This window comes from Carcharodon carcharias, chromosome 2 (genome assembly GCF_017639515.1).
Source record: "Carcharodon carcharias isolate sCarCar2 chromosome 2, sCarCar2.pri, whole genome shotgun sequence".
In the NCBI taxonomy this organism is placed as follows: Eukaryota; Metazoa; Chordata; class Chondrichthyes; order Lamniformes; family Lamnidae; genus Carcharodon; species Carcharodon carcharias.
The window spans coordinates 193318142-193344899 of NC_054468.1; the positions used below are offsets into that span (position 1 = coordinate 193318142).

The 26758-nt window shown below is 43.6% G+C and overlaps 1 protein-coding gene across 1 annotated transcript in view; it reads right to left on the reverse strand.

Moving 5' to 3' along the window:
• Window positions 1-7217, reverse strand: part of LOC121275446 (TNF receptor-associated factor 5-like) — a 59821-nt gene extending 52604 nt beyond the window's left edge. The window contains exon 1 of the mRNA XM_041183068.1: window positions 7047-7217. The gene's annotated coding sequence lies outside the window, so the exon portion shown is untranslated. The remainder of the gene's footprint in view (window positions 1-7046) is intronic.
• Between the last annotated feature and the right edge of the window lie 19541 nt (window positions 7218-26758).

The following is a 26758-nucleotide window of genomic DNA, read 5'->3' on the forward strand; positions in this document are numbered from 1 at the left end:
AGTTACACAGAAACTTCGGCGTGACTTCATGTTGGTGAAACTGGTGTCGTGTCTGCTCGTTCCCAAGTGGAAACTCTAAGGAAAAACTAGCTCAGACAAGTTTTACTGGTACCCTCCATTTCCAAAGTCGACTGGTTTTTCCTTATGGATACACACACACACAGACACACATATATAGTATCCTAAAACACTGAAATATGAATATGTCAACCGGCTTTTGCTGCATCCTGCTATCTCTCCAGAATGACTGCAGAAACATGTCAATTGTCAGGTCATCGGAAAAAAGCTGTAAACCAATTCAAACAAGCAGTTTTCTCGAACACATATCTTCCCCCATCACACACACCTCCCAAACCTAACTACTCCGTCAGCTGTGGCTCACTTGACCACTCTGAGTCAGTAGGTCATGGGTTCAAGTCCTATTCAAGACTTAAGCACAAAAATCAAAGCTGATACTCAGTACACTACTGAGGGAGAGAGTGCTGTGCTCTTGGAGGTGACACTTTTTGGATGAGATGTTAAAGTGAGTCTGCCCTTTCAGGTGGATATAATATTCCATGGTCTACTTTGAAAAAGAGCAGAGGCGTTCTCCCTAATGTCTTGGCCAGTATTTATCCCTCAACCAACTTTACAAAAACAGATCATCTGGTCAGTATCACACTGCTGTTTGTGGGAGCTTGCTGTGTGCAAATTGGCTAATTCGTTTTCCAAATTGCAACAAGGACCAAAAAAAAAATACTTGATTGGCTGCACTTTGGAATATCCTCTCTAAAAGGCACTATATAAATAAGTTATTTTGATCAGTGAAACATTTCCACGATGCCTTTAAACAAATTTGCATAAACATTTTCTTGAAACCTTTACCCCCTCTGTACCGCTTCCCATTAATCCTTGGTTAAACAGGGATATGGTTCTCGGTTTCCAAGTTCGGTCTGTAAGGCGATATGAGAGATTTGAATTTAATCTTTCCCCAGACTTAACTCAAAAAGGACTTTCAAGTGAATGTGCCTTCTTCCTCCTCACGGTGAAAAAAGGTGTTTATTCTGAACACCAGAATGGAATGAAGGCAGCGCAGATCCCAGAGCGGAAACACAGTCACAGACGGTGCTTGCCTGTGGCTGCTCACAGCAGCGGGAGTCAGGCGCCAGCGGCAGAGAGTCGGAAATCCCCGCACTTTCCATCTGCTCCCATAAGGCAGCAGCGCTCGCCGCAGCTCCACCGCATCCGCTGTGCTCCAGCGTCGTCAGCAGACGGGCTCGACCCCAAACGGCTGCAACTCCAGAACCGAGGCCACCAACTAGACCCTTCAGCACAGGGAGGGATACCCACTTACCAGATTTGTCAACATCGGGCAAATTAATAGGAAGGCGTTAACAACACTGCCAATTAATTTACACATTTGTATTTTATCTATATTCCAGTATGGTATATGAAAGTAGGATGCATGAATAAACATTTATTATTGATAAACAACATGTATGTTACTCCAAATTAATGACAGCAGCTGTCACGGGTGCTAATCAGACTTAAGAACCTAATAAAGAGAAGTAGAATTGGGTTATTTGGCCCTTTGAGCCTGTTCCTCCATTCAATAAGATTCTTGTTGCTGGTCTATCTCAACTCCATTTTCCTGCACCATGCCCATGTTCCTTGATGCCTGTAGATTCCAATAATCTATCAATATCTGCACTGAATACATCCACAGCTTCCTGGAATAGAGAATTCCAAAGATTCACAACCCTTGAGTAGAAATCTCAGCCCTTTTTGCCTGACATTTGCATGTTCTAGACTCCCCAGCTAGGGGACACATCATCTCATGGCTTAATTTGTGGGTACCACATTGAAAATAAAATCAGTGATAGGTTTAATCTAAGTTGCTACAGTGCTAAAATTCTCTTTGAAAATAATAGAGGATATTCTAGAGGATTTTGCTAAATAGAATATTTATTAGGATAAATTGCACTGTTATATTAAATGTGGTATTCACAAATCTCACAGTATTCTAATATCTATGGTTATGATCTTTGTGTGCTGTAAGTATAGATAACTAGAGTGTCAGCACAATGTCGTAATATGTGAGAGAGTTAGTACAGAATAAGGTGCAGTAACACCAGAGTAGTTAAAAACGGGTTGTATTCCAGAAGAATAAGATCAATTGGCTGGAACAGCCTTCTTACATAGACCCAATCTTATAAAGTAATTGTGATTCTTTTGTTGTTTGATCATTAAAGAGGACACTGTGATATCAGGCCTGTCACATCGCACTCATTTACTTTATAATGATTTAATTAGAATGATACTTTGATATGTCCTGGTATCACCAAATCATCCGATATACCCTCAGTCAACGTATTTGGGGTAAATCATTTTGAGTATTTAAAATTAATCCACTGAGACACATTTCACCACTAAAAATCATAACTTTGTGTTTAAATGTATTTAGAACTTTAATCATAAATCTCACTCATTGACCACTTTCAATCTTAAGAGAATGGCAGTGAAAGTGTAAGATTTTTGATTGTTATATACATTTTCTTGTCAGTCAACAAGCAACAAAGGTTTTTAATAAGAAACCGATGTAATCTCACATATATATATTATATACATATATAAAACACAGTTGTAATAGTGACAGCTCAAGCTTATAAGTTCTAAAAGCACCCAGCAATATGTTTGTTTTCCTTTTTTAAAAATTATTGGGGGCTTGCAAGAAAGCAGATTTAGACATTTTCTTATCTCTTTTACAGGTAATATTGTATTCTTTGCATGTAAGGTTACAAGCATCTACCATATGTTGCCTCAAGCCAGAGAAATTTTGCCAGTAGGCTTTGCTTATATTCATCTCCGGAAAAACGAGCAGTGCTCTGTATGTCTGAACACGCCAGTGTTACCTCACTAAAACTTTTGAAATTTGTCATCTAGCATTTCTTCAAATTATTTTTGGGAAAACCCAAATAGATTTGGTTAGATACTGATAGAAAGGCATCCAATCATTTGGTTATCTAAATGCTGCTGATGCATCCTGAGAAACTGCGAAACTGCAACTAATTCCAGATAAAATCATTTTGGGTGAGCGACCAACAGACTGTGTTGTCAGCCACCTGTTAAAGTGGTGAAGAGAACCCCATAATTATGAGACCCTGACAGGCAAATTGCTTGACTGAAGCCTCAGGATCAGGCTGTGGCAGTTGACAGCAATGCGAGTTGCACGAGGGGAATGCAAATGTGGAGGGTGGGGTCCCGGGGTGGTAGTGACCCAATTATTTTTCTGGCACCCAGAAAAGTGCTGTCATCTGCAGGCCACAAAATAATTCAACATATAGCTTTGGTGGGCCTATTCAGTTGCATTGTCCCATTCTATTGGAAATGATTGAAGCTTGCATGGTGCAGACTCCAACTAGTTCCAACAAAAAATTAAACTTGCAGTCCTTTTTTTATAGCACAACCAATTTCCATAAAGGGGGCTTAGCAACTTTCAAATTGGAGCCAACTGCATTGCCACTGTTAACGGAGTAGTAAGGGTACCAACCTCTTTTTGAGCCTGTTACCACCCTATCAATGCCAGATGAAAGCCTGAAAATCAATTTCATTAAATCCAAGACCCGGTCTTTGGGAGAACTTGGGCTTTCAAGTATACAACAACAAGAACTTGCATTTATATAGTACATTTAATGTAATAAGTCCCGAGGCTCTTCACAGGACCATCTTGAAACAAAATTAGACACCAAAGCACATAAAGAGATATTAGGACAGATAACCAAAAGCTTGAACAGAGAGGTAAGTATTAAGGAGCATCTTAAAAGAGGAGAGAGAATGGAAAGGTTTAGGGAGGAAATTTCAGAGATTAGGGCCTATGCAGCTGAAAGCATGGCCACCAATGATGGAGCAATTAAAATCACAGACACAGAATGGCCAGACTAGAAGGAGCACAAAGATCTCTTAAGGTGCGTAGGACTGGAGGAGATTACAGAGATCGGGAGGTCTTGGAGGGATTTGGAAACAAGAATGAGAATTTTAAAGTTGATATGCTAGTGAACTGGGAGCCAATGTAGGTCAGTGATAATAGGAGAATTGGAAGAATGTAAGATATGTAGGATAAAGATTTGGTTTCAGATCATATAATTAAAGTTTTGTGGTTTCATTTGCATACAGATAGCTCGTAGATTTGTATTGTAGCTAGAAATAATGAAATAGTTCAAAATTTTTCATTTTCTGGTTGCTTTGGTGTTTGCTTTGCCAAGGTACAATTTTAGATGACACAAGTGCTTTAATTGCTTGCTGAAACTATAAAAGGTATGATTCATCTGTCTTCATAACTATGTTAGGAAACACTTAGCAAGGCAGTTTTGAGATAAAAAGATAGAAGAATGAAGATGGGATAAGAAACATGTTTCTTTTGTTTGTAGGAAATTCAGTCTCTCTGGGGGTCTTGTTCACAAAAACACTTGTCATAATTAACTGGGAATGTCAGCTTTTCACAACAATTGGACTATAAGATCTTGAGCTTTTCTTTAACAATTTGTACAGAAAATCAGGATCGGGAAGGAAAGACAATGACAAGGTTATATGTCTCTACCTGAGGAAAGAAAACATAGTTGTATTGTTCTATTTCTCTGCATGCCCACTGATTAAAAATATTGTGTGCACCTGGTCTCGGTCACTTACAATAATGGAGAATGTTGCAAACCATAATCTGGTGTCAGGAATTGAACTTTTACATGAAGGTATTAAAAAAACACAAAAGCTAAATTAAAGGATAAATTTAATAATGTCATTGTGAAATGTAAGTTTTTGAATTTTGCTTAAAACTTAGTTTGGACATTATGAATTTCAATTGCAATTCTAAAAAAAACTTTAGATATATTTGATTAGTTCATTAACAAACTGTGATGGTAAAAGATTTTACATATGGCTTCGTATAAATTTGACTCATGGGCCTAGAAATTGTTTCCCAGAACCAGTCAGATGCCCTGGATGACTCTGCACGCTAACTAATTTGACATGACCAAGTGCTGATCAATGCCATGTCCTGCATAATCTAGATTAAAAGGGGCCTATCTCCTGAAATGGCAATCGCTGCCCATCAACACCTATGCAAATGGAGTACCTAATGGCTATTGCAAGTCCCTTTGCAAAATTAGATTGTGACTAACTACAACATGTGGCTTTCACGCTCCTGTCAGTTATCTCAGGCCAAATCAATGGTACTTAAAGGAACTGCTAGCAACATTTTTACTTATCCAAACTAGGAGCAGCAGGAATTCTCCTGGATCTGCATTGAAACAGTGGGCTGCTGCTGGCTGCTACTCACCCTCCCCTCAATTCCCATTCTGCCTTTCCAGACTTACTAAAGACCTGGTGTCCCTGTCAATTGACCGCCTCTTCATGACTAGTACACTTATCTCTTGGGGTGCCACTAGCTCCTCCAGCAGGCTGGCCACAACTTGATAATGCAAGGTGACTAAGTTTATGCATCAGTTTTGCTGTGGCGGTTGTGGCCAGCATTGACCTCACACCTGAATTCAGGTGCAAACCAATTCCTAGGCCAATGTTTCCATTATAAATGTTGAGGTTCGGTTATGCCATTATAAAATGCTTCAGATTGTTTTGCCATACCATGATTTTAAAATGTTACAGTACGTATGCTTGTGAGCAGTAAGTGTTCTCTATACATGAAATGTTTAAAAAATATTTGGGTTATAGTGAATCAAGTTATGTAAAGTACATTTTCTTATCTGGCATTATAATTTTTCCTGCCATTGAGGGAGAATAATGGAAACATTTTTTTTGAGTGTTCCAGTATTACCAGCTTTTAACAACTGCAGAACAGAAAAAACCCTGAGCATCAACTGAAAATTGTTTTTAAATGCGCTAGTGGTTACGTTGTCCTAATTACCTCACAACTGCTAATGTTTCACATGTGAATGTTATGAAGTGCAGTTGCAGTGGGCGCTTGATTAAAGCCTCAACTGCAAACGTTATTATAGCATCAAATGATTAGAAAGGCAGTTATAAATCACTCGCTTTTTTTTGTAGTTCAACCTCCAACCCCGGAGCTATTTTCTAAATGTCCATATTAATTAAACTTGGGGAAGCTGGGGGCGAGCAGAGACACCAAGTCATTGGCGATAAATTGAACCACTTGTTCAATACACTAGCTAATCCGCAGTGTCTCCGCCAGAGCCCAGTGATCACTGTTGGCGGTATATAGTAAATGAAGTTTATGTGCTCATGTGACATGCCTCTGTTCACTTTTTAATCCAGGTGATCCATGGCCTGTGTTAAAATAGAAAATAAAGGAATGCCCTACAAATGTGGTGAGCTTTTATCCACTGACATCACCACCCGCAATTTCTCACAGCTCAGCAATATTAAAACAAACATATTTTTAAACAATTACCACTGCCTGATGCCTCTAGGGAGACTTCGGTAATATGATTGTGTTGAAGCTACAGAGAAAATGGAAATACCAGAAAATATAATAATTTACAAAAAAATTCACTGGACCAGAGATTTTCGAAACTGACATTTTGCCACACTTCCTCCTGTGTTTATAGCCTGTCACTCTGGCCAGTGATAGGGACTGTTACCCGGACAGAGTAAAGGCTCGGCTCCAACCAGGCGGTATCGAATCAGCTGATCGCTCGGCGCAGCTTCAAGTATTGCAGAAGCGGTGCTAATAATAATGTCAATTTGCACACAGCATTTCCTTTGGGAGTGATTAAAAAAGACAAACTGTTTGGATTGCACTCAGCAGCGCCATTTTAACGGCAATGGTTGGAGGTGGGGGGACACCCCCCCCCCCACCCCAACACCATTATCGCTCACAAGGAGGAAAACGCCTGAATCTCACTTCAACGGATTATTATTTATATCAGAATAAAAGTTTCAAAGTAACACCTAGGTCTAGGACCCAACACGTTTACTCTTGCTTTAAAGCACTCCTGAAATCAGTCAGGGAATTTGGGTTAACACGAACATTTCTGGACACGGACGCTCTCAGCGGCAAGTCACTTTAGGGAACTCGTCCCTAAACCCCGTCTTACCTCCCGGATCTGGTCGAGCTGGGCTTGGGGAAGTCTTTACATTACAGTCGGTGCAGTGCCCTACGATCCGAACGCACGATCACACATACACGGCGCTGACACATTGTACAGCACTTTCAGGAAGTGTCACATCTCCTGCAACACAGAAGAACGAAACTGACTGTAAAGGGAAATACTACAGTCACCTACAGCTAACCTCTGGATTTTGATTTGGCCCTTTCCACTCCGCTAGTTGAGTTTTAGCCATACATAATGCCACAACTCAACCGCCCATCAGGCTGTCTTTTATTTTGCCTCTAAGTGCATTTACTGTCAACTTTTGACATGATGAATTCATCGCATTCATAAATTTGGCGCTGCAATGTTCGCCTGTCAATGAAGGTACTGGAGCTCCACCATTGATAAGAGACCACAATTACAAGCTGACCTAGGTGGTTTCCACGATAAGTTTGGGCATGGAATTTATATTCGGAACCATAAGCCCTTGCAATTGACCTACAGGTTCGAGGTTCTTGCAGCCTGTATGGGCAAAAGCGGGGGCTGCAGCGTGGGTGAGCAAACTGACCATGGTGCCATGGTACAGGAAGTCACTCATGGGGTTGGGTTGGGGGGAGTTAACAGGAATGTAGTGATAGCAGAGGACAGCACAGTCAAAGGCATAGACACAGTTCTCTGCAGCTGAGAGCATGAGTCCGGAAGGCTGTGTTGCCTACCTGGTGCCAGGGTTTGGGACATCAGCCCTAGGCTGGCAAGGAATTTGCAGTGGGAGGGGGAATATCCAATTGTCATGGTCCACATAGGTACCAACTATAGGCAGGACTAGGAAAAAGGTGCTTCTTAGATAGCATGAGCAGCTAGGGGGCTAAATTGAAAAGCAGAACCTCAAAGTAACGTGAACCATGAACAAATTGGCATAGGGTAAATAAGATTAGAGAGTTAAATGTGTGGCTCCATAATTGATGTGGGAGAAATGGGTTTTGATTCATAGAACACTGGCACCAGTACTAAAGAAAGTGGGAGCTGTACATTTGGGATGGTCTTCATCAGAAACATGCTGGGACCAGTGTTCTGGTGAGTCATATAACTAGAGTGGTAGAAAGAACTTTAAATTAAATAGTGGCGCAAGGGGTCAAGTGAGGGAAGATGTGATAAATTGAAGAGAGAGGACAAGGCAAGAAAGAAAAGTAGCCATAAGGGAATTGATAATCTGTGTGTGGCAGGAAGGCACAGAGCATACAAACTTAAGAGTGCACCAATAGATAAGGCCACAGATTGTGAAAATAATAAAAAGACAAAATTAAAGGCATTCTGTCTGAATGCACACAGCGTTCCCAACAAGGTAGATAAATTGATAGCATAAATGGAAGAAAACAGGTATGATCTAATTGCCATTACAGAGACATGGCTGCAGGGTGACCAAGGCTGGGAATTGAATGTTCAAGAGTATTTGACATTTAGGAAGGATAGGCAAAAAGGAGATATGGTAGCACTGTTAATAAAGGATGAGATCAGTACATTAACGGGAGAAGATCTTAGATTGGAAGATCAAGATGTAGAATCTGTTTGGGTGGAATTAAGAAACAGCAAAGAGCAGCTCCTTTAAATATTTAAAAAGGAAGAGAGAGGCCAAGGTGAACATAGTTCCCTTAGAGAATGAGGCTGGGGAAATAATAATGGGGAACCAGGAAATGGCAGAGGACTTGAATAAATACTTTGCATGGTAGAAGACACTCATGGCATTCCAGCAATATTAAATAATCAAGGACAAAAGGCAGGGGAGGAAATAAATACAATAACTATCACTAGAGAAAAAGTACTAGGGAAACTAATGGATCTAAAGGTCAATAATTCCCCTCAACCTGATGGATTGCACCCTAAAATATTAATGGTAGTAGCTACAGAGCTAGTGGATGCATTGGTAGTAAACTTCCAAGAATCCTTAAATTCTGGAAAAGTCCCAGAGGACTGGAAAACTGTAAATGTAACAACCTTATTCCAAAAGGGAGGCAAACGAAAAACAGGTAACTATAGACCAGATAGCTTAACATCAGTCATTGGGAAAAATGTTGAAGTCTATTATAAAGGATGTATTAGCAGAGCATTTAGAAATGCATAATATAATCAAGCAGAGTCAGCATGGCTTCATGAAGAGGGAATCATGCATGACAAATTTATTAGAATTCTTTGAGGAGGTAACAAGCAGGCTGGATAAAGATGAACCAGTAGATTTAATATATTTGGATTTCCAAAAGGTGTTTGATAAGGTACCGCACATAAGGCTACTTAATAAGACAAGAGCCCATGGGTGTTTGGGGTAGCATTTTAGCATGGTTAGAGGATTGGCTAACTAATAGAAGAGAGAGAGAGTTGGGATAAGGGAGGCATTTTCAGGATGGCAATCTGTAACTCGTGGAGTGCAGGAGGGATCAGTGCTGGGGCCACAATTATTTACAATATATATTATATATTAATGACTTGGATGAGGGAAGTGAATGTGTTAGGTTTATGGATGACACAAAAGTAGGTGGGAAGACAAGTGGTGAGGATGACACAAAGAGTCTACAGAGGGATATAGACAGGTTAAGTGAGTGGGCAAAAAATTGGCAGATGGAATATAACGTGGGAAAATGTGAGATTACGTACTTTAGCAGGAAGAATAGAGGAGTTGAATATTATTTAAATAGAAAAAGACTGCAGAAAACTGCAGCACAGAGGGATTTGGGGCTCCTTGTGCATGAATCCCAAAAAGCTAATAAGTTTCAGCAGGTAATAGGGAAGGCAGATGGAATGTTGGCCTTTATTTCAAAGGAAGTAGAGTATTAAAACAGGGAAGTCTTGCCAAAATTATACATGGCACTAGTTAGACCACAACTAGAATACTGTGAACAATTTTGGTCCCCTTATCTAAGGAAAGATACACTGGCATTGGAGGCAGTCCAGAGGAGGTTCACTAGGCTGATCCTGGGTATGAGGGAATTTTCTTCTGAGGAGAGGTTGAGTAGGTTGGACCTATACTCATTGGAGTTTAGAAGAATGAGAGGCGACCTTATTGAAACACATAAGATTCTTAGGGGGCTTGACAGGATAGATGCTGAGAAGTTGTTTCCCCTTGTGGGAGAGTCCAAGATCAGAGGGTATAATCTCAGAGTAAGGAGTCACCCATTTAAGACAGAGATGAGGAGGAATTTCTTCTCTGAGGGTAGTGAAACTGTGGAATTCTTTACCGCAGAGGGCTGTAGAAGTTGGGTCGTTAAGTATATTCAAAGCGGAGATAGACAGATTTTTGATCAGTAAGGGAATCAAGGATTATAGGGAACAGGCAGGAAAGTGGAGTTGAGGATTATCGGATCGGCCATGATCTCATTGAATGGCGGAGCAGACTCGATGGGCCAAATGGCCTACTTCTGTTTCTACGTCTTATGGTCTTATGGTTTCTAGGCCACTAAACAGTAGTGGCAATGTATGGCACAGTATAAATCAGGAAGTTAGATGTGCATGTAACAAGGCTAATGCAGTAATCATGGGTGACTTCAATCTACATATAGCTTAGGTAAACCTAATTAGCACTAATGTGTAGAGGGCAACTTCCTGGAATGTATACATGATGGTTTTCTAGAACAGTATGTTGAGGAACCAACTAGGGAATGGGCTATTTTAGATCTAGTATTGTGCAATGAGAAAGGACTAACAAATAATTTCATTACAGGGGGAAGAGCAGCCATAATATGATATAATTTTACATGAAGTTTGAAAGTGGTGTAGTTCAATCTGAATCTAGGGTCTCAGATTTAAGCAAAGGAAACTACAAACGTTTGAGGGGCAAATTGGCTATGGTAGCATGGGAAACTACATTAAAAGATATGCTGGTAGATAGACAATGGCTAGCATTTGAAGAATTAATACATGATTTACAACAAGTTTAAATTCCTTTAAAACCCACCAGAAAAGGTGATACAACCATGGCTAACAAGAGAAGTTAAAGATTGTATTAGATCAATGGAAGAGGCTTATAAAGTTGCACAAAAAGTAGTAGGACTGAGGATTGAGAGTGTTTTAGAATTCAGCAAATGAGGACCAAAAAACTGATAAAGAAAGCGAAAATAGAATATGAAAGTAACCTAGTGAGAAACATAAAAACGGACAGTAAAAGCTTCTATAGGTATGTGAAAAGGAACAGATTAGGAAAGGCAAATGTGGGTCCAATATAGGCTGAGACACAAGAATTTATAATAGGGCATGGCAGAGAAACTAAACAAATACTTTGATTCTGTCTTCACAGAGGAAGTTACAAAACCCTTCCAGCCATACTAGAGAACTAAGGGACTAGTGAGAATGAGGAACTGAAAGAAATTAGTATTAGAGAAAAATAGTACTGGAGAAATTAATGGGACTGAAAGTTGATAAATCTCTTGGTCCTGATGATCTACAGGTCCAAGGTGTTGAAAGAGGTGGCAGAGATAGTGGATGTGTTGGTGGTCATTTTCCGTAATTCTGTAGATTCAGGAATGGTGCATGCACATTGGAAGTTAGAAATTGTAATCCCACTATTTAAGAAAGGCTGAAAAAAGACATCTTGTAGAAACTTTTCGTCTTGCACTCATCAGGACAATCACAAGAATACCAATGTCAGGGGAAGCAACAACTTTACACTCTATGAGAAGAGAGTGCTGATTTGTTGGCAAATGAACTCTGAATAGTAAAGGCATTGCCATGGAGAATGCACCAGTTAATGGTGACTGACAGTTAACTGCCAAGCATTTTTGAAATCTAAACCAGGTAGCTTGACTCTGTTTGGTTGAGGCATTGCCCTGAGGAATGAACCAGCGAATGGCTATCACTTATTTTGTTCAGCTGAAATAGGCACAATGTATGTATGCGTATTAATATATGTAGCTTCTAGTACACACAAGTGTGCTACACTGCAAGCCTGACTGACAATCTTAAATTGGTTGTCAGCGTCATTTTTAGCACACCAAGGATTTTTAGCAAATGCTGTCCAATCACAGAATCACATCTAAGGTTGGACACTGTGTTTTGAGTTTTGTAAGCATAAGCTGGTTGTCCCTTTACACTCTATCTTATCTATGACTGGCTCTGCACAGCATGAATTAGCCAAATAGTTGGGCAAATTGTTACAACCAGTTTTCAACAAGTTTTCCAGATACACGGTGAAGAATTCCTTCACATTTGCGAAAACCATAAAAGACTTGCACATCGATAGCAATGCTGTGTCCATGTGCTCATTTGAATTGCTAGTCTATTCACTAATGTTCCACATAAGAAAGCCACTGAGATTTGCGCTACAGCACTATATCATAGCCACCAAGACTCGCCACCATTCCATGAATCAATATTCATTGAACTTATGAACTCAGCAATTCACGCAGTTGAGTTCAGCTTTAACAACACCATGTATGCCCAAATAGATGGTGCTGCCATGGGATCCCCTCTAGGCCCAGATCTCTCAAACATCTTTGTTGGGTTCCATGAGAAAGGTGTCTTCAATAGAATGACACCTAACCTCCTACCCCTTGCATATTTCCGATATGTGGATGATTCGTTTGCTATATTTAAATCCGCAGCTGATTGTAATAATTTTCTAGCGTATCTTAATGGATTCCATCCTGCGCTCAAATTCACCTTTGAAATGGAGCAGTCAAATGAACTACCTTTCCTAGTTGAGAAATCTGCCAGGCAGTACTCTACCATTGTCTACTACAAGCCTATCTTCACTGGTCAATACACATGTTGGGATTCTTACAGTTCCACGCACTATAAAATTGGCCTTATCGGCAACCTCATAAATAGGGCCCAAGCCATTTGCTCCCAATGCAAGCTTGATGCTGAATAGGGCACATCAAAGACATCCTGCAAGATAATGGCTACCCTGATCAGATCATTTCACACAAACTTATGAATGGGCCTGAGGCTGTCATTTTTGGCACTGAAAAGTGCCCAGTCTACTTCAGATTACCCTGGAAGGACAAATAATCTCAAAAATTTGAGCAAAGGGTAAGACCAGCAGTTTCATGCTGTTACTGTGCAGTAGCAATAGTAACTCCATTATTCAAAAAGGGAGGGAGACAGAAAGCAGGAAACTACAGGCCTGTTAGCTTAACATCTGTCATAGGGAAAATGTTAGAAGCTATTATTAAAGAAGATGTAGCAGGGCACTTGGATAAGTTCAAGGTAATCAGGCAGAGTTAACATGGTTTCGTGAAAGGGAAATCATGTTTAACCAACTTATTGGAGTTCTTTGAGGAAGCATCATGTGCTGTGGATAAAGGGGAACCAGTGGATCTCCAGAATGCATTTGATGAAGTGTCACATGAAAGGTTATTGCAGAAAATAAAAGCTCATTGTCTAGGGGGTAACATATTGGCATGGATAGAAGACTGGCTGGAAGCAGAGAGTAGGCATAAAAGGATCTTTTTTAGGTTGGCAAGATGTAACAAGTGGTGTGCCGCAGGGATCAATGCTGGGACCTCAACTGTTTACAATTTATATAAATTACTTGGATGAAGGGATGGATGGGATGGTTGCCAGATGTGCTGATGACATAAAGATAGGTAGAAAAGTAAGTTGTGAAGAGGACAAAAGGAGGCTACAGAAAGATATAGATTAAGTGAGTGGGCAAATGGAGTATAATGTGGGAAAATGTGAAATTGTCCATTTTGGCAGCACAAACAAAAGAGAAGCATATTATCAAAATGGTGAGAAATTGCAGAACTCTGAAATGCAGAGGGATCTGAGTGTGTTAGTGCATGAATCACAAAAGGCTAGCATGCAGGTGCGGCAAGTAATTGGGAAAGCTAATAGAATGTTATAACTTATTGCGAGAGGAATTGAATACAAACATAGGGAGGTTATGCTTCAGTTATACAGAGCACTAGTAAGACCACATCTTGAGTACAGTATTGGTTACCTTATTCAAGGAAGGATGTAAATGCGTTGGAAACAGTTCAGAGAAGGTTTACCAAAATAATACCTGGAATGGGTGGGTTGTCTTATGAGGAAACGTTGGACAGGTTAGGCTTGTATCTGGTGGAGTTTAGAAGAGCAAGTGGCAACTTGACTTAAACCTTTAAGATCCTGAGGGGTCTTGACAGGGTGGATGTGGAGAGGATGTCTCCTCTTTGGGAGAATCTAAAACTAGGGGTCACTGTTTAAAAACAAGGGGTTGCCCATTTAACACCAAGATGAGGTGAATTTTTTTCTCTCAGAGAGTCATGAGTCTTTGGAACTCTTCCTGAAAAGGTTATGGATGCAGAGTCTGAATATTTTTAAAGCAGAGGTGGATAGATCTTGGTAAGCAGTGGGGTGATAAGTTGTCAGGGGCAGGCTAGATGCAGATTTGAAGTTACTATCAGACAAGCCATGATCTTATTAAATGGCAGAGCAGGCTTGAGGGGCTGAATGGCCTACTCCTGCTACTTCTTCGTATGTTCGTATGTATATTCATATGTTTGTATGGTATTCACCAGTAACAGGATGCTGCCATCAAGCCAAAAAGACGTTCTGCTTAGCACACAAATGAGTGATGTGGTATATGAATTTCAGTGCCAGACTGATGCTAGGTATGTAGGCCGTACATCCCAAAGACTGACAGATCATATCAAACAGCATGTCTCTTCCACTGTTCGAAATGGACAAGGTACAGACTGTACCCAAGCAGCCCATGCTCGCAAAATTCAAAACAGTGTCCAACATTAGATGTGATCCGTGATTGGACAACATTTACTAAATAATCCTCAGTGTGCTAAAAATTATGCTGACAACCAATTTAAGATTGTCAGTCAGGCGCACAGTGTGGCACATTTGTCTTGTCTCATCAGCAGGACACACCCGCCAGAGGTGACAGCACTCTGATATACAGTCAGGAGGAAATGGCCCTGGGAGTCCTCATCATTTACACTGGACCGCCAGGGCAGAATTTTCTGCCTGTTGGGCAGTCGGTGAGGGAAGGGGTGCAGACCCGAACGCCGCCTGTGATCGAGTCCGTGCCACCATTTTACGCGGGCGGGCCAATTCAGGTCCGCCCAGCGTGAATCACAGCTCCCGAGGACAGCAGGAGTGGGTGGGCAGCGGCGGGACTGCAATGACCACTGGGTCCAATGGCGACCCGGCAGCCTGTTTAAAAAGTTGCTGCAGCCTTTCAAAGGCTGCAAATCATGGCTGCTGGATGGGCTCCCCAGAACGCTGCTGCTGAGCAGGCCAGGCAGGAAGGGAGGGCAGGAGGGCACTGTGCCCCTCCTTTTCCTGACGTTTGTCTTGCTGCCCTCCTCAAGGAGGTGGCAGCACAGCGGGATGTCCTTGAACCCCAGGGTGGGAGCAGGAAGCCCCCCACATGACCAGATATGCCTGGGAGGAGGTGGTGGAGGTGGTGAGCTCCTGCGATGTGGTGCAGCGCACCTGGATCCAGCGTCGCAAGTGCTTCAACGACCTGTTGCGCTCAGGAAGGGTGAGTACCCTGTTGGCATTAGTCACTTAACCCAGCAGGTAGGCTTTACCCCCTGCCGACCAAGTCTGAGTGTAGTGACTGCATTGAATCATTGATGGCATGTGTCCTTTGCTGGGTAGGCCAGCAGATATTGTCCTTGCTGAGGTCATCCTGAGAGGGTGGTGAAGAGATGGGTTCTGTACCCACAGCATGTAGTACACTGAGACCCACATTACTGTTTTGGGGGCAACCTGGAGGAGCTGCACCTAGGCGCAGTGCTGGAACTCCAGGGCATGCTGGGAGGGGAGCTTCAGGGTGGCGTGGCACCGATCGACCTGCTGTCCTCAGCGTTCCACGTGCTTGTGCCTCCTTGCTTTGGAAGGTTAGACCGTGTGGTGCCTAATGTGATGTAGGCAGCATTTGGCCAAGGGGGTGGGGGGAACAGGCCTAGCATCTTTGTGTGAGTGTTCAGCAGCAGCGGGGTGAGAAGGCACTGGAGCCCTGCAATGTCCCACTCTGGTTGGGGTGGGCCATCCATGAAAAGAGTCCAGGTATAAGCAGCACTAATCAATGCTCTCCTCTCCTTTTCAGAAGAAGAATGCACATAATGCTGGCGAGCAGGTGAGGACTGGTGGAGGCCGGCCCTGTTGGCGATTCTCAACCGCTTCGAGCAGGAGGTCCTAGATCTGGAGAGGCACCATGCGCCCAGGTCCACAGGTGTCGGTGAGGTTGGGTTGCCATGGGCAGATATGTTTGCCCAGCAGTGAGGTCAGCATTGTTCTCCCAGCAGCTATGGCAGTGCAGAATGTTCAGTGATTGAAGTTTGCAAACGGCTTGACCATTGCTTATGGAAGGATGAGCGCATAATGATCCGGGAGACAGGGATACACATTGACATTGTCTCCACATTAACTGATCCACTGTCCTTGGTCTTCCTTTCAGCATCAGTGGAGCAGGGACAGGAGGAGGAACAGCAGAGGCCCCCTCTCACACCTGAGGGCCCTGAAGTCTCAGATTCACCAGTGTCACACCATCTCTGCCAGGCAGGCACCAGCGCAGATACTAGCACCTTGGTGGGAATTAGAACATCGGCTAGTGTCCTGGGGCACAGGGGTGAGGGCACTTCACAGTCGCGGGAGGACCTGGCGGAGACAGAGGGTGCCCATGGTGCCAGCCGGAGGGCTGCAGGGGACCAGGCACATGCTCAGTCGGTGACTGATAATGTGCCTCTGGAGTCGTCTGTGACGCAGCTAACGCAGGTTGGTGTGTGGGAGCATCTAGGGGAGATACATGAGGCTATGCTTGGCTTGGTGTCCGTGGTGGAGGAGTCTAAGTGCACTATCGCCGATGCAATGAGCCTCATGCCCGAGTGATATGTGTCCTCCATGGAGAGAGTGGCGACTATCGTGGAGAGGATCCTCCAGGAGACCAATCAGGACTTCCTGGTGATGCGCTCGGACCAGCAAGCCTTCATGTTGGCATTGACCTCAGCTAGTCTGTGCCAGTGTGGGAGATGGTCTGGGCACCAAGTTCCCCAGCTGGGTGCCCATCCATCTACGGTGAGCAGGGAGGTCCGAAGCGACCTCACGTCGGCGCAGCAGCTGCCTGTTACCTCTGTGGGCTCCTCTCAGGGTGCTCCGGATGAGGGCTGCAGCTCTCCACCCCTCTGCCAGTGACCATTGCATCCAATGAGGCTGCAACGACTGGGGAGATGCCAGCTGTGGAACTGGCAGCTCCCTCCCAGGCGGGGCCAGCACAGGCTCCGCAGGCCAGAGGACGACCGCCAAGGTCATCGAGGCCAACAGGACAGCAGAGTCAGCAGGCTATCTCAGATGCCAATCCCAACAAAGGGGCAGCACCAAGATGTAGCACCCGAAAACGTAAACATAAGGCACCTTAGACACACCACGGGTTTATCACTGGTGCTTTTGTGTTGGCTAGCAATGAGGCCTTTATGAGTTGGTATGATTTTTAACACCTCTGTCATTTTGTTTTTTTAAGTTCCTTTTGTTGTAATATTAAATTCAGACATGTTAACATGGCTGAGGGTGCCTCTTTTCTTCTGCAGGTGGATGGTTACCAATAATGTTATGAGTGATTTGTGGGACGTTCAGCTTTATTAACAAGGCCCTTAGTTAATGTTCCTATCCAGGCAGACTTTGCACTTATGTAGCAAGTATGTAGCCTGCAGCCCAGGCTTGCCACGGAGGTCCATATGTGGTGTCCTAGCTGAAGGTCATTCAGTTGAAGCCTCCTGGGTGTCCCTGTCTCCCTGGATCCGGGTAGGAAATGCTACCCCCTCAGCATTTCCCTGTGCGTGCTCATCTTTGGATTCACTGCTGGAGTCATCGTGTGCAGCCGCAGACACTGCGTCTACATCTTCATCGTCCACAGCAACCCCCCTTTCCAGCGCAAGATTGTGGAGAGCACAGCATGCAACCACTATCAGCGACACACGATCTGGGGGATACTGGAGTGCGCCCCCTGAGCAGCCCAGTCATCGGAAGCGCATTTTGAGAAGACCGATTGTTCTCTCCACCACAACCCTTGTGGAGGTGTGGCTCCTATTGTAGCACTGCTCAGCTTCTGTTCTAGGGTGGTGGAGAGGAGTCATGAGCCACCTTCTGAGGGGATAGCCCTTGTCACTCAGGAGCCATCCATCCAGCCGGACTGGAGCACTGAAGAGCCCCAGCAACTGGGAGTGTCTGAGCAGGTAGGTGTCATGGGAGCTGCCTGGGTACCTTGCACAGACTTGTAGAATCAGCATCCTGTGATCACACACTATCTGCACGTTCATGGAGTGGAAGCCCTTCCTGTTGATGAAGGCACCGGGCTCACCTGCTGGCGCTTTGTACAGTCTATTGCACCCTGGACACAGGGGAAGCCAGCAATGGCTGTGAAGCCTCTGGCTCGCTCTATCTGGCTTGCCTAATACCAACGGTAGTGAATGAAGGTAAATGCACATCTGAACAAAGTGTCTGTAACCTACTTGACACAAGTGTGGACAGCTGATTGGGAGACACCGCAAAGGTCACCCACCGACCCCTGGATGGAGCCAATTGCATAGAAGTTGAGGGCAGCTGTGACCTTCAGTTCGCGGAGATCTCAGGCCCAATCATCTGACAGATATAGTTGACTGTCTGTCTTGAGAGTCGGAGCCCCCTTTGGCACTGCACCTCAGACATATTGAGGTAGCTGCTTCTCCGCCTGTATACCCTGGCAGCAGGATAGTGGTATCTTCTGCGGCCCTTTCCACCTTGAACTACCTCTTAGCCCTGCACCCCTCGTCTCTGCGCCTGTCCCCCTAAAGGTAGCTCCCCTGGATGCTGAATGTGCACTCCTGACCTCCTCCATCTTCTAGCCCTCCCTTCCTCCTCAGAGGAGGCGCCCCCAGTGGAGAGTTCAACTCCTATTCCCAGGCTAAGGGAAGGCTTCCTGAAAACTGCAGCCCCAAAAAAGATTCTTCACTGCAGAGTACTGACCTGAAGGTTGTGAGTCTAGTCCAAGCAGCTGTTGTGAGTTTTGAAGTATTGCAGATCACACAGGCAAGTATCAGTAACTTTGAAAAATCAATATTTGACAGTGCACACTCGCGACCCCACTGAGCCCTCTTATCCCGCCCATCAATGAGGTTAATACAAATGTCTCCTACTCGCCTGCCCATTGCGCCCATGTGCCAACCTGAAGATCACACGGGCACTGAAAAATTGCTGTCAATTGGTGCCTCAAGGGCCTTAAGTGACCCGTTAATTAATGGTGGGCGTGCACCAGATATCATCACGTGCCCGCCCAATGAAATGACACGTGTTGATGTCGGGTCGCTCGCCTGACGTCACCACACGTCATTTTATGCGTTGGCGTGTGGGTCCCGCCCCTGCACGCCAATGGGAAAATTCTGCCCCTGATGTCTCATGGCAACAAGTCAAAGGAAATCTTCTGCTGATCGTATCTACCACCTTCCCTCAGCTGATGAATCATTATTCCTCCATGTTGAACACCACTTTGAAGAAGCCCTATGGTAGCATTGGCACCAAATCTACTCAGGTGGGGGCTTCAAAGTCTATCACAAACAGTGGCTCAGTAACACAACCACTGACTGAGCTGGCCTAGTCCTGAAGGACACATCTGCCAGACTGGGCCTGCAGCAGGTGGTGAGAGAACCAACAAGAGGGAAAAACCTATTTGATCTCACTCTCATCAATCTCTTTGTCGCAGATTTTTTACCCAAAATATACTTCACTCTTAAAATTTATAGAAATACATTACATAATAGTTCAACTATGAAGTTGCAGTTCAATTTCTTCCAATACAGTTTGTGGCACCCTGAAGTATTGCACTACACTAACAGTTACTGGTTATATTTAAATATATATTTACATTTCATGTCAAACAGTCTCTGATGCATACAGCCCAAGAAGCTTTACATGGGTTACAGTCCCTTGGCCCTAACACCATGGCCTTTCCCTATTGAGCCCTTGCGACAGCTGCCTCAATTCCAAGAGCATCCCTCAGCATGTAGTCCTAGACCTTGGAATATGTCAGTCTGCAGCACTTGGTTGTGGAAAATTCTTTGCACTGGAAGACCAGCAAGGTTTGGGCAGACCACCAATCTACCTATCACAGATGCTTTTATCCATGACTTTATTGGTAGAAGTGACCACCACACAAGTCTTTTTGAAGACAAAGCCCTGTCTTCACACTGAGGATACCTTCCATCATGTTGTAAGGCACTACCGCCGTACTGAATGGTATAGATTCAGAATAGATCTAGCAGCTCAAAACTGGGCATCCATGAGGCACTTTGAGCCATCATCAGCAGCAGAATTGTATTCAACTAAAATCTGCAATTCCATCGCCTTACTCTACCATTAGCATCAAGCCAGGGGATCAAAATCAGTTCAGAGGAGAGTAGGGGAGCATGCCAGGAGCAGCACCAGACATGTCTAAAAATGAGGTGTCAATCTGCTGAAGCGACTATACAGGGCTACATGCATGCTAAAGAGCAGGAGCAGCAAGTGATAGACAGAGCAAAGTAGCCCAATCCCAATGAAACAGATCAAAGCTCTGTAGTCCTGCCACATCCAGTCATGATGGTGGTGGTGGACAATTAAACCACGAACTGGAGGAGAAGGCTCCATAAATATTTACATGTTCAATAATGGGGGGAGGCCAGCATGTCAATGCAAATGACAATGCTGAAACATTTGCAACCATCTTCAGCTAAAAGTACTGAGTGGATTATCTATCTCTGCCTTCTCCTGAGGTCACCACCATCATCTTCAACAAACCCAATTCACTCCACATGATATCAAGAAATGCCTTTGGCATTGGATGCTGCAAAGACTATGGGCCCTGACAGTTGAAGACTTATGCTGCAGAATTTGCCACACCCCTAGCCAAACTGTTCCAGTATATCTGGAACACTGACATCTACCCGACAATGTGGAAAATTGTCCAGGTATATCGTGTCCACAAAAAGCAGAACAAATCCAATCTAGCCAATTACTGCCTAATCAATCCAAATTGATGTAAGGCATCAATGACAAGTGCTATCAAGAGGCACTTGCTTAAAATCAACCTGCTCATCATTGCTCAGTTTGGGTTCTGCCAGGGCCACTCAGCTCCAGACTTCATTATAGCTGTGGTTCAAGCATGGACAAAAAAGCTGAACTCTAGAGGTGAGGTGAGAGTGACTGCCCTTGTCATCAAGGTAGCATTTGACTGAATGTGGCATCAAGGGGCCCTAGCAAGACTGGAGTCAATGGGAATCAGAGGAAAGCTCTCCACATACCTTGCACAAAGGATGATGGTTGTGGTTATCAGAGGCTAATCATCTCAACCCCAGGACATCGCTGTGTGAGTTCCTCGGGGTAGTGACATCTTCAGTTGCTTCATTGATGACCATCCCTCCATCATAAGGTCAGAAGTGGGCATGTTTGCTAATGATTTCAGTGTTCTTTATCATTCATGACTCCTCAGATACTGTTTATGTCAAATCATAACTGACTAATCAAGTTGAATTCAGATAAGGTTGTGTCTATATGGATTTCCAAAATATAGGTGATAAGGTTCCACGCTAGAGATTATTGGCAAATTGAGAATGCATGGAATTGGGGATAGTCTTTTGACTTGGGTTGGAAATTTTATTGGGAGGCAGGGGACAAAAAGTAGTGATAAAAGTTTGTTCTCGGATTGGTGGGAAGTGTCCCACAGGGACAACTCAACTTTTTACCAAATGCTTTAATGAAATAGATGAAGGAATAGAGAGCTGTATATCACTAAAGGACAGTAGGCAGTGCAACTGAAAGCAGCAAGTTACAAAGGAGCATAGACTAATGGAATGCATTTAATAGAGGTGACTGACTGGAGAGCAGGTGGGAGGCTCATGTTGCCTCTTTTAGGGAAGGCTCGGTGAATTCAGTGCTACTCAGACACTTAACAGGTCAGCAGCGGCGGGCCTTCCCCAGGAATGAGGACTCCAGGGCAGAAGTCCCACCTGGCAAGAGCTGTAGGACAATCAGAGGTCATAGAATGGCAGCAGCACCATGGAGGCAGTGGCTGCTGCCAGTTGGATACCCACGCAAGTTCGAGGATTGTTGCAGGATCCCAGGCCAGAGGTGAGTGATGGTGGGATGGGTAGGTTTGCAAATTTGGGGGTCGCAGAAGTCAGGGTGGGGGGGCTGGTTTGGCAGCAAGGGCAAGGAGGTGGCTTTCAGCAGGCTCCCCCCACTTCCCAATGCCAGGTCCCTTGATCAGACATTGCTTTGCTGCAGATCTATTATGGAGGGCCAAAGACCAGACAATTGGAAGTTTGAAAGTACTCTTCTAAGTATCTTAAGGGAAAGTTGTTTACAGGTCCAGACACAGAAGGAAATGGGGCTGGAAGAGCACATGGCCTCAGACAGAGCAAGAGTGGGATTTATGTGAGACATGTTAGCCCCATTCTGGATCATTACTATAACATTCATACTCACCTCTCACAGTACTTTTTATAAGAACATGCGAACATAAGAAATGGGAGCAAGAGTGGACCATACCGGCCCTTGAGCCTGTTCCATCATTCAAGGATTCATGGATAATCACCTGCCTCAACTCCACTTTTCTGTCACTACCAATTTCCCTTGATTCCCTGAGAGGCCAAAAAACTGTGCGTTTCAGCCCTAAATGTACTCAACGATGGAGCATCTACAACACCCTAGTGCAGACAATTCCAAAGATTTATAATTCACTGAGTGAAGAAATTTCTCCTTATCTCAGTCCAAATGTTTGACTACTCATCGTGGGATTGTGCCCCCAAGTTCATCAGCTGAGGGAGGGCAGTAGGTGGTAATCAGCAAGAAGTTTCCTTGTTCATAACTGACCTGATGCTATAAGAATTCATGGGGTCCAGAGACAATTTTGAGGACTCTAAGGGCCACTCCCTTTGACTATATACAACCATGCTGCCACCTCTGGTGGATCTGTCCTGCTGGTAGGATATAGGACATAACCATGGATGCTGATTGAATTGTCTGGGACATTGGTTGCAATATATGATTTCGTGATTATGACTTTGTCAAGCTGTTGCTTGACTAGTCTGCAGGACAGCTCTCCCAATTTTGGCACAAGTACCCAGTCAGTAGGGCCTTGCAGAGTTGACTGGGCAAGGTGTGCCATTGCCATTTCCAGTGCCTAGGTCAATGCTAGGTGTTTCATCTGGTGTGCAATAGTTGTGTGAAACCCAGAAGTCAAGTCAATGGGTTTGAATAAGTGATCACAACTAAATTGAAGTAATTAATTTTGACTTCCAGGTTTTGCGTCTGCAAACTGCACAAGGGGTGGGATGTGCTCCCACAAGAGGAGTTCTCAACTGTATTAACGGAACAGTGTACCAATGGAAACTGGAGATGTTCATGATGGATGGTGTTTAGAGAGCAAGGGCAACACCTAAGTTCAATGACACATTGAAATTACTGTTGCATGCAGTCAGGAGCAGGAAGGATATACCTTTGAGGAGAGAGGCAGAGAGGTCTAGGCACACCCTGAGTTTGTAAAAAAAGTGAACAATAACATCACAGGAAAGCTGTAAATTGATTGGCTGGTGAGTATTGCTGCTTAGGAACTGGATCTAAACAACTTGGAGTTTAACAAATGTTAAAAATATTAGCTATTTATAACGAGTAACAAGTGAGTTGCTGGTGAGTCTTATCTTCTATTTTTAAGTAAGGTTTATTACTGTTAGCAAGGTGCATTAAATATGAAAATGGCTTATCAGTATTGGTATAGTTTATTAATAGCAGTAAAGTTTATTCGCATTGGTAAGGTTTATTATCAGTAATAAGATTTATTCGCAGTGTCAAGGTTATTAATTAATAAATAGAGGAATGCCAGGGTTTCTTGGACTTTGAGAACTCCAGGATGATTCCCTGTCCCGGAGAACCATTTGTGCAGGAAGTGTCGTCTCTTGCAGCAGTTTGAGCTTTGGGTATCAGAACTTGAATGGCAGCTGGCATCACTGCGGTGTATCCATGAATTTTATAGCTCTGTGGACAGCACATTTGTGGTGGTCACCCGTAACTTAGGAGTATGCAGGGAGAGAGGAAATGGGTGACCACCAGACAGTCAAGTAGAAGTAGGCAGGTAGTACAGAAGTCCCTCCCCTGAGTACATCCCGCTCTCCAATATTTATCTAGTTCTGAATATTGATGAGATTTATACTTCATCTGGGGAGTGCAACCAGAGCCAATTCTATGGCACCACATGTGGCTCAGCTCTACAGAGGAGTACAAGGAAGATTGGAAGAGCAAGAGTGAGAGATGATTCGATAGATAGGCACTTCTCTGGCTGCAACATGAATCCAGGATGGTGTACTGCCTCCCTGTTGTCAGGATCAAGGATGTCACTGAACGGCTCCAGACTACCCTGAGGGGAAATGGTGAACAGCCAGCTGTCATGGTCCACATTGATTCAATTGACATAGACTGGAAGAGGGGTGGGGTCCTGTGGTCATAATTTAGGGAGCCATGTAGGAAATTAGCAGGACCTCAAAAGTAGTAATCTCTGGATTACTGCCAGTACCACGCGCAAGTGAGAATAGAGTTAGGGGGATAAAGTGGATGAATATATGGCTAGAAAGATGGTGCAGAAGGTAGGGCTGTAGGGCTTTTGATTGTTGGGACATTGAGACTGGCTCTGGGGGAGATGGGACCTGTACAGGCCTGACTGGGGTTGCACCTAAGTAGAGCCGAGACTGAGTTGCTTGTGGGGCATTTTGTGAGTGCTATTATGGAGGGTTTAAACTAACTTAGCAGGGGTGTGGGAACCAGGAGATAATATCAGAGAGGAATACCAAGGTACACAGTATACTGGAAGAGATAGATAGCACTAGAATAGGAAATATTAAGTTAATAGGTGGGATCAGAGTGTCAGAGAAAGTAATCAAGTCTAAATCAGGGTTACTCTGCATGTATGTGAATGCACAGAGTGTAGCAAATAAGATTGGGTGAGTTACAGGTGCAGATTGCCATTTGGAAATATGATATTGTTGCTATTACAGGGACCTGGCTCAAAGAAGTGCAGGATTGGGTGTTAAATATTCCTGGATACAAAGTGTTCAGGAAAGATAGGAAAGGAAGAAAAGGGGATTGGTGGAGGTATTGATTAAGGAGCGCATTGCAGTCCTAGAGAAAGAGGAAGTCCCAGAGAGGTCAAAGACAGAATCTATGTGGCTAGAGTTAAGGAACAAAAAAGCTGCAATTGCATTGCTCAGTGTAGTCTCTAGGCCACTAACTAATAGGAAGGAAGTAAAGGAACAAATTTGCAAGGAAGTTACAAAGAGGTGCAAAAATTGTAGAGTAATTATAATGGGGCTGTTAATTATCTGAATATGGACTGGGAAACTAGTAACTTAAAGGGCAGGGAGGGGAAAGAGTTCCTAGAGCGTGTTCAGGAAATTTTCTACAGCAGTATGTTCTCAGTTTAATAAAAGAGGCACTGCTAGACCTGGCTCTTGGGAATAAGGTGGGCCAACTGGATCAAGAATCAGTTGGAGAACATTTAGGGGAGAGTGATCAATGTATCATAAAATTTAGACTGGCTATGAAAAAGGCCAAAGAACAATCCAGAGTAAGAATAATTAACTGGGGGAAAGTGAAATTCAATGGGGTAAGGATAGATCTGGGCCAAATAAATTGGAACCAAAGGCTGGCAGGAAAAACAGTAATGGAACAATGGCCTACCTTCAAAAAAGAGATAGTTCAGGCAAAGTCAAGGGATATTCTCTCGAAAGGGAAAGGTGGGGCAAACAAATCCAAAGCATCTTGAATGACAATAGAAATTAAGATAAAGAAAAAAAAGTGTGCTTATGACAGATATCAGGTAGAAAATACAATTGAGAACCAGGCTGAATGCAGAAGGTTCAGAGAGGAGGTGAAAAAACAAATAAGAGAAGCAAAGAGTCAGTATGAAAAGAGACTGGCAGCCAATATAAAAGGGAATCCTGAAACCTTCTATGGGCATAAAAATAGTAAAAGAGTGGTAGAAGGAGGAGTATGGCTGATTAGGGACCAAAAAGGGAATTTAAGCATGGAGGCAGAGGGCATAGCTGAGGTTTAAAATGAATATTTTGTATTTGTCTTTACCAAGGAAGAAGATGTTACCCAGGCCATGGTGAAAGAGGAGGAAATTCAGACACTACAAGGGTTTAAAGTTGATGAGGAGGAGCTATTGGGTGGGCTGTCTATATTTAAAGTTGATAAGGCACCCTGACCAGATGAGATGCATCCAAGTATACTGGGGGAATTTGGAAATTGCAGAGGCACTGGCCATAATTTTTCAGTTTTCTTTACAGTCATGAGTGGTGCCAGAGGGCTGGAGAGCTGCAAATGTTACAAATATTACTCAAAAAAGAGTGTAAAGATAAACCCAGCAACTACGGGCCAGTCAGTTTAACTTTGGTGGCGGGAAACTTCCAGAACAATAATTCGGTACAAAATTAATAGTCACATGGACAAATGCAGGTTAATTAAGGAAAGCCAGCATGGATTTCTTAAGGAAAATTGCGTTTAACTAACTTGCTAGAGTTTTTTGAAGAGACAACAGGATGTTGATGAAGACAGTGTTATTGATGTAGTGTACATGGACTTTCAAAAGTCATTTGACACAGTGCCGCACAACAGACTTGTGAACAAAGTTATACCTCATGGAATAAAAGGGATATTAACAACATGAATAAGCAATTGGCTGAGTGACAGGAAACAGAGAGTAGTAGTTAATGGATTTTTTTGGGCTGGAG